The sequence below is a fragment of the Cervus elaphus genome, chromosome 17, assembly GCF_910594005.1.
Source record: "Cervus elaphus chromosome 17, mCerEla1.1, whole genome shotgun sequence".
Taxonomy (NCBI): domain Eukaryota; kingdom Metazoa; phylum Chordata; class Mammalia; order Artiodactyla; family Cervidae; genus Cervus; species Cervus elaphus.
The window spans coordinates 62854327-62867434 of record NC_057831.1 but is presented as its reverse complement, the minus strand read 5'-3'; the positions used below and the strand labels follow the sequence as shown (position 1 = coordinate 62867434).

Here is a 13108-nt window from a genome sequence, read left to right as displayed (position 1 = left end):
TTAAAAGAAATTTTAAAAACTGAACAGGATGTAAGAGAAAATACAAGTCAAATTATAGGATTAGCAAAAGTAATGCTCAGAGGTAAACTTATAGCATTGAATGCATGTATTAGAAATGAATAAAGATATAAAATCAATAATCCAAACTTTTACCTTAGGAAACTAAAGAAAGAGTTCAATTTAAGCTGAAAGTAAATAGAAGAAATAATAAAAATTGGGGGAAAATTAATGAAATTGAAAATAAGAAATCAATGAAATTGAAAATAGTCAAAGGAGGGCAATATATCTGGAGAGACATCTCACTAATTAAGATGCACAGGTAACAAATGAGCATGTTTAAACATGTTCAACATGCTGACAAGGAAGTAGAATAAGAGGAACTCTCACTGGTGGGAATCCAAAATGATACTGCCACTCGGGGAGAAAATTTGGCTCATTCTTACAAACATAAACATAGTTTAGCATATGATTCAAAAATTGCTCTCCTAGATATAACTTTCCCAAATGAGTTGAACATCTGTGTCTATAAAAAGCCCACATGTGAATATTTATAGCAGTTGTACCCATAATTTCCCCAAACAGAAAAAATATACAAGATATCTCTAAATAAGTGAAAGAAAAAATTGTGGTATATCCATTAAATGAATATTATTCAGTGATAAAAAGAAATGAGCTATTAATCCATAAAAAATAAGAATCTTTAATGCATTTTACTTTGTTGACATAAGCCAATCTGAAAAAGCTACAGTGCCCTAAAGTATCTACTCTAGGATTACAGGGAACAAATGTGGCAAATTTTGCAAATTCTATAACTAATTTTTATTCTACATATTGCTATAAAAGAGTTTTAGATTTACCGTGAACATATGAGTATTTTTATAAATTGTGGAAACTATATACCATCCTAGAAATAGGATGTGATTATAAATTACTATAAGGTTGCCTCACATATCTTTCAGGAGACCTCTGAATACGGATATGGCCCTTGATGTTTGACTGACTTCCACTCTGCCTCCTGTAGGGCCTAGGGAGATACCAAGGAACTATTTCTATTCACTTATATCCTTATCCTTACGTACTCCTTGTACCATTTGTTCTTGACTGATAATAAGCTGAAGAGAAACCCACGGGGGCGGGAGGGGTCTGGAAAATTGCCACTTAAAATTGTGGAAAATGTAACTAATATGTATTAGATTGCTCTGGACTAAATTGAATCATTTTAAATGAAAGGCTGAAATATACCCTGGAGAACTATAGACCAGTATGCATCATGTCCTTAAATGACAGCCTGTAGAATGCATAATAAGATTTAGATCCCTTTCCACTTCAGTAAGCTTCCTACTTGAAGAATTGCAAAATTGCTTCTATAAAGGAAATCATGCTTGACTAATCTACCAGTATCATTTAAGGACATAAATAAATGCAGAAATGCTCAGACCTTAACATTTCTTTGGCAATTTTCTATGCAAAGACAATTTTTTTCATGCATAGATATAGACAAGAATACTGTTTTACTACAGGGATCTAAGAGGTCCAAAATAGAAAAGGTAATATAAGCTTTTGTTAGAGCAGTGCTGTGTACAAGTACAATATGAGCCAAATATGTCATTTTGAAGTTTTAGTAATTATGTTAAAAAAAGAGTAAAGAGAAACAGAAGAAACTATTTTAATAACAAATTTATGTTTTTATATTTAAACTTTTATACAAAATATCAGTATAAAATGAATGAATGAGATACATTTTGCTTCACACTAAATCTTTGAAACCACCTTTTTTTTTTAACAGCACTTTTCAATTTGGACTAGCTGTATTTTATGCATGTTTTAGCCATATGGGGCAAGTAGCTCCTGAATTAGATAGTACAGGCTTATAGCAATATGTCAAGGAAAAAACATACTTTTAATTATACCCACTGGTTTCTCAGATACATGTGACAACACAACACACTTAGAATATATGAGAAGTAGTTAATATTAAGTGAAACAACACATCTGATGTCTCAAATGGGCGCTGAAAGGCTGTCAGTTACTACTTAAGTATTAACAGTAGTATGATACACTCTCCATAAGGGCATATCTGTTCTGTTCGCCCCATAGCTCTCAAAATGCCTGTTGAATAAATAAATGAAAGGAAAAGGAAGAATAACCTTTGTCTTCTTGTTTCAGAATTGTTCAATCTCTCCTCCAAGATCTCATATATAACTTTAGACCAATATGCTTCTAGCCTAAACCATCCTAGGATGGAACCATTTCCTGCTGTTTCTCTCATGGTTAGCAACCAAGAATTGAGGAGACCTTTGCTGATAAAGGTCACTGTAATCTATCAGATCTTGGACCTAGATAATTTACATCCTTTTGACCATTTCCTGTCCAATAACATAAGGAAAACAAGGGGTGAAGAAAGAAGAGCAAAAGAAAGAGGATAAGAAGAAAATGACGGGGAGAAGAGAAGGAAAAAGAGAATGAGAGTGAAAGGAATACAGGAAAGAAGTAAAGCAAAAGACAAGGAGACAGAATAAACGAGGAGGCGAGCAGAGAGCTATCCTAGCAAAACTTCTAAATCTTCTGAGAAAGTTCAAATAAGCCCTTTCTTTCACTTGGAAAAGAACACATCCGTTTTCCCATCCTCAACTCCTGATTCTCCCCTTAACCAAGCAATTGATCTTTGACAAATTAAATTATATAGCTATTTTAAACATCATTAACTTTGTTTAAGGAGTTTCATTTTCTGTTTATTTTATAATATCATGGATGATGGGATCTGAACATCAGTAATAATGTAAGATAGGCAGCTATCTTTAAGACTCATATACTTATCTGTACAATGTATTACTGTTAATAATGAAAATATAGAAATTTACCTTGCGTACTCAGAAAGTTCAATAAAATTAAAACTTTCTGCCACTAATAAGTTACTGTATATCACTGGGTCTTAACTTTACCATTTTAAACCTGAGGATAATAACCTACTTTTCAGGATTCTTGCGAGGCCAAAGGAAGTAATAGATGTAAAGACCTTAAATACAGTGTCTGAGAGTGAACTAAGGCTTACTGTTGTTCAGATTATGACTAAATACAGGAATTCTTGGATGAAAGAAATGGTCTTATTACGGATTATTATAGAAACATAAATACAGAGAATCTCTTGATAAAGCAGGCATGCGTACATGTTTGGGTAGTAGGAGAGGGGCGCAGACATCCCTGCCTAACAGTCTATTTTCATTCCTACTCCTTTGAGGATGTCCCTCTATTGTGGTTTTTGGAAAACCCTAGGTACCGGAGAAAAGTAATTTGAAAAGTTCTGAAACTCATTATCTTTGAAAGGTTTTTGGTGGTGGTGCTCTTCCTGAAATTCTAAGGTTCCATTGCTTTTAGAAACAATCCAGATGTCCCTTACACTAGAATAATATTTCATTTAGGAAGTGATATGGTAAAGTTATCAAGATATTTGAGGCTACTATACACAAGGGGAAATACAGGATGGAATAAATAGAACAGGCCAAGAAGTTTTCGTATGATATTCTTTTTTTTTTTTCTTTTTTTTTTTTAAAATATGGAACGCTTCACGAATTTGCGTGTCATCCTTGCGCAGGGGCCATGCTAATCTTCTCCGTATCGTTCCAATTTCAGTATATGTGCCGCCGAAGCGAGCACTCGTATGATATTCTAAATATTGATGAAGGATATCATTGAAGTACTTTTACAAACAGAATGGATATTATAAGCTCAGACATTTATCAAATTTTGAAAGGTATTAAGGTGCTCCAAGCTACTTCAGTCACTGTCAGTCACAAGACAGATGAGTGTTGACATAGTTGTGTCCACTATTTACAGCTTCTAAGAATCTATAATACGCATGCCACATACTTCACTGCTTTATTGAAAAATGATCCTCATTTTTCTGATGTCCTATGGTTGCTCTTCATTACCTGAAATACTACTCAGGGGTTTGTAGAGCTAATAACAATTACAGGTTCCCTGATCATATAATTAGCACTGTTGGCAGATTATGAAGTGTTCTGGTCTGTTGTGCATAAAATCTATTCTCATAATCTTAGAAAAAAATCATTCCTCATTTTGAAGCAATTTGCTATATGAAGCATAATTTGTTAAATTAAAAAAAAAACATGGCTATGCATTTTTCATAGAGCAGATCTGTATTACTCAATGGCAGGACAAATCCTCTGAGAACTCGATGCACTTCAGGTTGTAGTTCTTTTTTTGAAAAAACCTTATGTTAACATAAAGGAAAAAATGATAGTAATCAACCAAACTTTGGGATAGTGCTTGAAAGACAGTGAAAAGAAGCTGAGTGGATGCTATGCTTCCCAGGACTAATTAATTAAGGAATAATAAGGACTATTAATTAAGGAGATGAATGTGAGTTAATTTGGGCTTCCCAGGCTTCCCAGGCGGCGCTAGTGGTAAAGACTCGCCTGCCAATGCAGGAGACATAAGAGACGCAGTTTCTATTCCTGGGTCAGGAAGATCCCCTGGAGTAAGGAAGGCAGCCCACTCCAGGATTCTTGCCTGGAGACTCCCATTGACAAAGGAGCCTGGAAGGCTACAAGTCCTTAGGGTCGCAGTCGGAAACTACTGAAGTGACTCAGCATGCACACAGGTGAATTCTTTTCTTCAGCCTAGGACTGCCAATTAACAAAATCATCAACCATCACTAAGATAAATTCCATATTTATCCTTAAGTATATTATGCTTTAAACACATTTTTTTCTAGTTTCATATATTTTCATTAATAAACCTTTTCTCTCCAATGTATTAAGATATCACTCTTGTATTTCCTAATGTTTTGTATTCATTTGCTGAATATATATTAGCTAGATTTAAAAATGTTAAAAATAAAAACTATATACAAGATGACCATTCCTACACTTGTCCTCCACTTATTGAAATACCACACCTTGTAAGAAGTAGAAAAACTGTCAGCTTTTTGCTTACTTTCTTGAGATATCTTCGCAAATATATGTCAATATGGAAAGATAATACTTGTATCTTTTATAAACAAATTTTAACTTTATTTTTGTACATGTTGTACCTTCTTTTGCATTTAAGTTATAAATTCCAAGTTTATTCATTTCTAAAGTTCTGTTTTATGTTTTCTTCATAAATGCAGATTTTCCAAAATCATTTATTATTTTCCCATTGTTCCATACATGGGAATATTTATGGCTCATGTTTATATAATTATTCATTTTTCCATTTAGCATATGCCACATTTTAAATTATTATAACTTTATAATATTTTTAACTATTTGTTAGAACCAATCATTTTTCTTTTCTCCTTTCTTTCTTCATCAAAATCATCTTGCCTATTAATTGTTCTTTATTTTTTCATATAAATTTTAGGATGCAAGTACTGTGTGGGAAAATAAATAGAATTTTTGCCAGAAAGGAGAATTATATAATAATGTAAGAAATACAGTTATTTTGTAGAATATTTCCTGTAATTATCTGCATAATGTATAGTTGTTAACTATTAAAAAATAAAATTTATCTTGTATAACCAGAAAGTTAAATCAAATGAACACTCTGCACTAGTAAGTTACCATAAGTCATTAGGATTTGATTTTTATCATCATTGCAGGTGGATTCTTTACTAGCTGAGCCACAAGGGAAGCCCAAGAATACTGGAGTGGGTAGCCTATCCCTTCTCCAGTGGATCTTCCCGACCCAGGAATTGAACTGGGGTCTCCTGCATTGCAGGTGGATTCTTTACCAACTGAGCGATCAGGGAAGCCCAAGAGGTAATCAGCCAAATCCCACTTACAGGGCATTTTGTGTTTGTTTACTCCAAAAATTCAAATATCATAAAAAATAAAGTGTGACTTTTCAAGTGTCTTTAATTTCTTGCTTGATTGAAAGAATGAAATTGAGTATAGTCAGGGCTCTGTATCCACAGCTCCCTATCCATGAATTCAAACAAGCCACAGGTAAGTACATATGAATGTATTACTTCATGTATTTTTTATTTTTTTTTATTTTATTTTTTTTCATTTATTTTTATTAGTTGGAGGCTAATTACTTAACAATATTGTAGTGGGTTTTGTCATACATTGACATGAATCAGCCATGGAGTTACATGTATTCCCCATCCCGGTCCCCCCTCCCACCTCCCTCTCTACCTGATCCCTCTGGGTCTTCCCAGTGCACCAGGCCCGAGCACTTGTCTCATGCATCCCACCTGGGCTGGTGATCTGTTTCACCCTAAATAATATACATGTTTCGATGCTGTTCTCTCAAAACATCCCACCCTCGCCTTCTCCCACAGAGTCCAAAAGTCTGTTCTGTACATCTGTGTCTCTTTTTCTGTTTTGCATATAGGGTTATCGTTACCATCTTTCTAAATTCCATATATATGTGTTAGTATGCTGTAATGTTCTTTATCTTTCTGGCTTACTTCACTCTGTATAATGGGCTCCAGTTTCATCCATCTCATTAGAACTGATTCAAATGAATTCTTTTCAACGGCTGAGCAATATTCCATGGTGTATATGTACCACAGCATCCTCATTTTAAAATAAGAGACATCAATCTGTGGATTTTGATCTTTGTGGGGCATCCTGGAACCAACGCCCCACAGACACTGAAGGAATGTTGTATTGTAATCTATGCATTACAAGTAGAGTTTTTACAGGAATGAATATATGGGACTCAATTTGAAAAATAGGCAATGAATAATCAGATAATTGGCAAAAAAGACAAACATTTCTCAACATATGGAACTTCATCTGCATGTTGAAGAGAAATACTGTTTGAAATTACAGCGTGCATTTTCCTACATGGTTCTCAGTAGCAAATATTTGATAACACACAACATTGGCCACAGCTGAAGGAAACATTCTCAGATATGGTTAAGACAAGAGTAAATAACTCACTCTCTTTGGAGGTATTTAGTCATTAAATTATGAGAATGTATCACACAATTTCTCATACATGAAATAACCATGTGTACAATGATATCCGTGCTGATAGTGATAGAAACAGAACAAAAGTTAGAATAAATATAAATAGTTATTTACATTTACTAGTGAAGAAACAATGAATTATCTACTTCTATGTGATGCAGTAAAATATATCATTGAAAAATATTTAAGCTAATATAGATACCAAACCAGATTTAATTTTCAAGCTATGTTAAGTGAAACGGACATGGCCAAAGCAATGTGTACAAGCTAAATGTGTGGACAGTATATGCGTGTGCATGTGTGGGCTTGTCATGATATTCTGAACAATCCGTCATAGTGGGTAAAAGTTCTATTCTATGCTACCTGAGATGATTGGGCCACTTATAATTTAACAAAATAATAATAATATTTAACTATTCTTTTTTTTAAAAAATTGAGGTGGAAAAAAGAATTTAATGCAGAATAAAGCATATATATAAAGAATAATGTACTGTAGGAAAAGTGCTTAAATTCTCTAAAATGCACAATCATTTAAAAGTCAGTGCCATTAATTATTATTGAAATGCTGATATTAATAAGTAACTCCATCTCTTTGCTCAGCATGATGTTCCATAGAAGTCATAAAAAGATTTTGCTGTTTATTCCCATGAATAAACCAAGGTTAATGAAGAATGGTTATATTTTTACACCCAAGTATCAGAATAGATAATGTAGGAAATACTGATAGTTTCCTTTGTTCTGGGTTCATCAGAAAATATTCTCAAAGGTATGTATTGCAAGGTTAAGACTGATAGGCAGTTTTGAGCTATTTTAAATACATAAGTATGAATTCTCATTCAGAGATGAATATAATAGCTAGTAAAGATTGGGGCTACCTAGGTGGCACAGTTGGTAAAGAATCTCCCTGCCATTGTAGGAGACACAAGAGACCTGGGTTCAATCCCTGGGTTGGGAAGATACCCTGGAGTAAGAAATGACAATCCACTCCTGTATCCTTGCCTGGAAAATTCCATGGACAGAGGAGCCTGGCAGGCTATCGTCCAGGGTTTCACAAAGAGTCGGACACTTCTGAGCATGTTCACCCAGACACCAACACACACACACACACTAAAGTTTGCTTTTAATTAAGTTTGAAAAATTAATTTTTCAACTACTGGTGCTCTCAGTATGAGGAGAACAAGCATATTTTTTAAAACCTTTCTAGAAAACAGAATGTCACAAAGACAGGGATTTCATTGATATTTCATAAAACAATGCTGGTCATAATCAGTCTGTTCTTTAGTATTCATTACTTATATATAACATATACTTTTATGCATAGAAAGATGTGACTATATAGTTCTTTGTTACTCTAAAAAGGTGACATTTGTAAAAGGCAGCAATTAAAATGCGTTCCAAATTTATATTTTATAAATATTTTATGATGCAGGTAAAAGAAATAATAGAACCTTAAATATACACTGAGTTAAATCTACCCATTCCACTTTAACTCAGTGTATATTTAAGGTTCTATTATTTCTTTTACCTGCATCATAAAATATTTATAAAATGTCAGATTTTATTTTTGGGGACTCCAAAATCACTGCAGATCGTGATTGCAGCCATGAAATTAAAAGACGCTTACTCCTTGGAAGGAAAGTTATGACCAACCTCGACAGCATATTAAAAAGCAGAGACATTACTTTGCCAACAAAGGTCTGTCCAGTCATGGCTATGGTTTTTCCAGTGGTCATGTATGGATGTGAGAGTTGGACTGTGAAGAAAGCTGAGCACCAAAGAACTGATGCTTCTGAACTGTGGTTTTGGAGAAGACTCTTGAGAGTCCCTTGGACTGCAAGGAGATCCAACCAGTCCATCCTAACGGAGATCAGTCCTGGGTGTTCATTGGAAGGACTGATGCTGAAGCTGAAACGCCAATACTTTGGCCACCTCATGCGAAGAGTTGACTCATTGGAAAAGACTCTGATGCTGGGAGGGATTGGGGGCAGGAGGAGAAGGGGACGACAGAGGATGAGATGGCTGGATGGCATCACCGACTCAATGGGCATGAGTTTGGGTAAACTCTGGGAGTTGGTGATGGACAGGGAGGCCTGGCGTGCTGCGATTCATGGGGTCGCAAAGAGTCAGACATGACTGAGCGACTGAACTGAAATATACACTGCTATGTATGGCTCTGACAACATTGCAAAGTAGTTATACACAGCTTACATTTTTGAATCTTAGCAATAATAAGAATTATTGAAAGAAAAGGAGAAACTGAATGCCATCAGCTTGGTTATCATTAGCCTTTGTCATTATTTTTGGTACCCAGGGATGTGGAACCCAGTGATAACTAGAGATTTCAGAGCACATCTGTGATTCTACATTCTTACAACCTGATACTTCCCCTATCCTGAATTTATATATATATTTTTTCTTTTAAATTAAGAAAAAGAGGATAATTATACATGAATAAATTAGTATACATGAAATAAAATAAGTTGAATTGGGTTTCAATTGAATCAAAGTATATTTTGTAAAATGATTCTTAACAAATTATTACAAGATAAATTATACACTTCAGCATTTATCCCACTATGTTCATTCAAGCTGCTGTGCCCAAGTGGTTGCTAATAGGATGACCAATCACTTATAGCCAGTAAAACCTGCCACTAAATTTCTAAATTAGAATTCTCCAGTATGAATGAGAAAATTCAGTGAATGGCACACAGTTCTGTGTTTACTAAATGTCAAGTAAGGGCTTCAGTAGATTTCAGATGTTTCACTGAGCCTTTTGTATGAAAGGCAGCAAAAATGAAAGAAGACAGTATTAATGTAATGTCTTACTTTTTATACAAAAGATAAATACATCAATAATATTTATTTGGTGCTTTAAAAGCTGATATTTGATGGAAGCTATCAAATAGGGTATTTTGAAGAGAGATGTACCAAGTATATGATAACAAATGAAAATTCATGGATCAAAAATTTGTGATAGTGAAGATTAACTGGCCATTGTAGCCACATTTAAATCAATGAAATTAGAACACACTCTCACACCATGAACAAAAGTAAACTGAAAATGGTTTTTAAAGACTTAGACAAAAGAGATGTCACCATAAAACTCCTAGAAGAGAGCATAAGCAAAACATTCTCTGACATAAATCATATCAATGTTTTCATAGGTCAGTCTCCTAAGGCAACAGAAATAAAACAAAAATAAACAAATGGGACCTAATCAAACGTACAAGCTTTTGCTAACCATAAGCAAAATGAAAAGACCAGTTACAGAATGGGAAAAACTATTTGCAAATGATGTGATTGATGAGGGCTTAATCTCCAAAATATATAAACAGCTCATACAAATCAACAGCAAACAAACCAAAACAACCAAAACAATTGAAAAATGGGCAAAAGACCTTAATGGACACTTCTCCAAAGAGGACAGTAGGCACGTGAAAAGATGCTTGGCATCACTAATTATTAATATTAATGTGATGTTAGTCACTCAGTTATGTCCAGCTCTTTGCAATTCCATGGACTGTGTGGCCCGCCAGGCTCCTCTGTCCATGGGATTCTCCAGGCAAGAAAATTGGAGTGGGTTACCATGTTCTTCTCCAGGGGATCTTCCTGACCCATATATCTAACAGGGGTCTCCTGCATTACACGTGGATTCTTTTCCATCTGAGCCATCAGAGAAGCCCCAATTATTAATATTAGAGAAATGAAAATGAAAACTATAATGAGGTACCGCCTCACACCATTCAGAATGGCCATCATTAAAAAGTCTACAAATAACAAGTGCTGGAGAGGGTGTGGAGAAAAGGGAACCCTCCCACACTGTTGGTGGGACTGGAAGTTGGTGTGGCCACTGTGGAAAATAGTATAGAACTTCCTCAGAAAACTAAAAAAATAGAACTACCATATGAGCCAGCACACTCATGTGCATATATTCATGTGCAAAACTATAATTCAAAATGATATATGCAAAGTGATACATGATGCATAGTAGCACTATTCACAATCATGAAAGCATAGAAGCAACCTAAATGTCCATCAACAGATAAATGGATAAAGATGTGCGTAAATACAACAGAGTGCTACTCAGCTGTTACAAATAATGGAACTATGCCGTTTGCAGCAACACGGATGCAACTAGAGATGATCAATTAAGTGAAGTCAGTCAGAAAGAGAAAGACAAATACTCTATGCTGTGGTATGATATGTATTTACATACTATATATATATATATATATATATATATATATACACACACACTATATACCATCACTTATATATGGAGTCTGAAACACGGCACAAGTGAACCTATCTACAAAACAGAAGAAGAGTCTGGATTCAGCGAGAAACAGACTCTGGAGGTGAGACTTGTGGTTTCCAAGAGGGAGGAAGGAAGGGAAAGGAAAGAGGGAGAGTTTAGGGGTTGGCAGATGCAAACTATTACATTTAGAATGGATAAACAAAAAGGTCTTACTATGTAGAACAGGGAACTATGTCCAACCTCTTAGGATAAACTATAATGGAAAAGAATGTTTAAAAAAGAATGTATATACATGTGTAACTGAATCATTGTGCTGGATAGTAGAGATGGATACATTATAAATCAACCAGATTTCAATTAAAAAAAGATTAGGTTTAGTGTAAGATAAAATACATTAAGAACTTACCTTAATGTAAATTAAGGTAATGCTTACCTTATATTGTTTACCTTAAGGTAAACTAAGGTAAATAAGAGAAAAAAAATAAATTTCATGCCAGTGAAAATATTAAATTATATATTACCATGTCAAGGATATTGCTTTACTTGACAAGCATGTATATACAAAACTCATACCCTTACTTTGAAACAAAGAAAATGATGTACTCTGAGATACTTCTCCTGATCGTCAAACCAAAAATAGAGGTGGAAAGAAGAGCAGGGGCCCAGAAATAAGCACAAATATAAGTTAAATGATGGCCTGTTTTCTTATCCATGAGGTCTTTTTGACTTCTTCATAAACTCAATCCCTCAGACTCCTAAACTATTTTTCACTCAAAGGTGGTATTTTATATAAATATTTGATAAAAACTCTCTCTATATATAATAAAGTTTAAAATCATCTACCCAGCCATGAAGAAAATCTCACCATTAGGAAAAGGTGTCTTTATTTAAGTCTCAAATAAACACTTTCTTTCACTCCTCTCATCATGAAATGGAGAGTGTGACAAAAATTTTAAATACACAGATGTACATACCTAAAAACATTTTTCAAATAAATACAAGATTTGCTTTGGAAGCTACATTGCCATGGATACTTATTTTTGTTGACTCATTAGCAGAGAGCTTATATTAAGAACTTTTATAGTTCTTGAAAATTGAACTTACAGGACACTGGGATCACACTCCAAAAATTAATATGGAGTAATACAGAATCAAGTGGACTGGTGGGATCCAACTTGGTGAAGTGGGACAACATAATTACACTTCTAATATAATCAATAACTATGACATGCAAGTATATGAGATCTCTATTTGAATTTAATAGAATGAAGTTAATACTCTCTTATTTCCATGCTTCTTGAAAATGCTGCAATACATCTGGCCAGTATGATGTCAAGATGGTACAGAAATATGAGAAAGAGAAAGATTAATTCAAATACATAAACTTTTAAAACATGTAAATCAGTTCAGTTCAGTTCAGTCACTCAGTCGTGTCCGACTCTGTGACCCCATGAATCGCAGCACGCCAGGCCTCCCTGTCCATCACCAACTCCCGGAGTTTACTCAAACTCATGTCCATTGAGTCGGTGATGCCAACCAGCCATCTCATCCTCTGTCGTCCCCTTCTCCTCCTGCCCCCAATCCCTCCCAGCATCAGGGTCTTTTCAAATGAGTCAACTCTTCGCATCAGGTGGCCAAAGTACTGGAGTTTCAGCTTCAGCATCAGTCCTTCCAATGAACACCCAGGACTGATATCCTTTAGGATGGACTCGTTGGATCTCCTTGCAGTAAATCAGTTCAGAAATATTCAAGTCAAAATTCCAAAAGGCAAATGGTAAAATTCACATATGACTTTTGCTACTAAATTGTGTGTATGTTGAGGGATGAAGGTCAGTATAAATTAGAAGATAGTAGGTCAGCAAGTACCAGCTGCGGGATAAATACCTGTTAAGTTACACTGAATAAAAATCTTCCCTATATTCATGAA

General features: G+C 34.7%; 1 non-coding gene across 1 annotated transcript; it reads right to left on the bottom strand.

The window, feature by feature from the left end:
- Window positions 1-3547: 3547 nt before the first annotated feature.
- On the bottom strand, window positions 3548-3654 carry LOC122673692. Its single transcript, XR_006334802.1, has one exon. It is a non-coding gene; the product is annotated as a U6 spliceosomal RNA (small nuclear RNA).
- Window positions 3655-13108: the final 9454 nt, after the last annotated feature.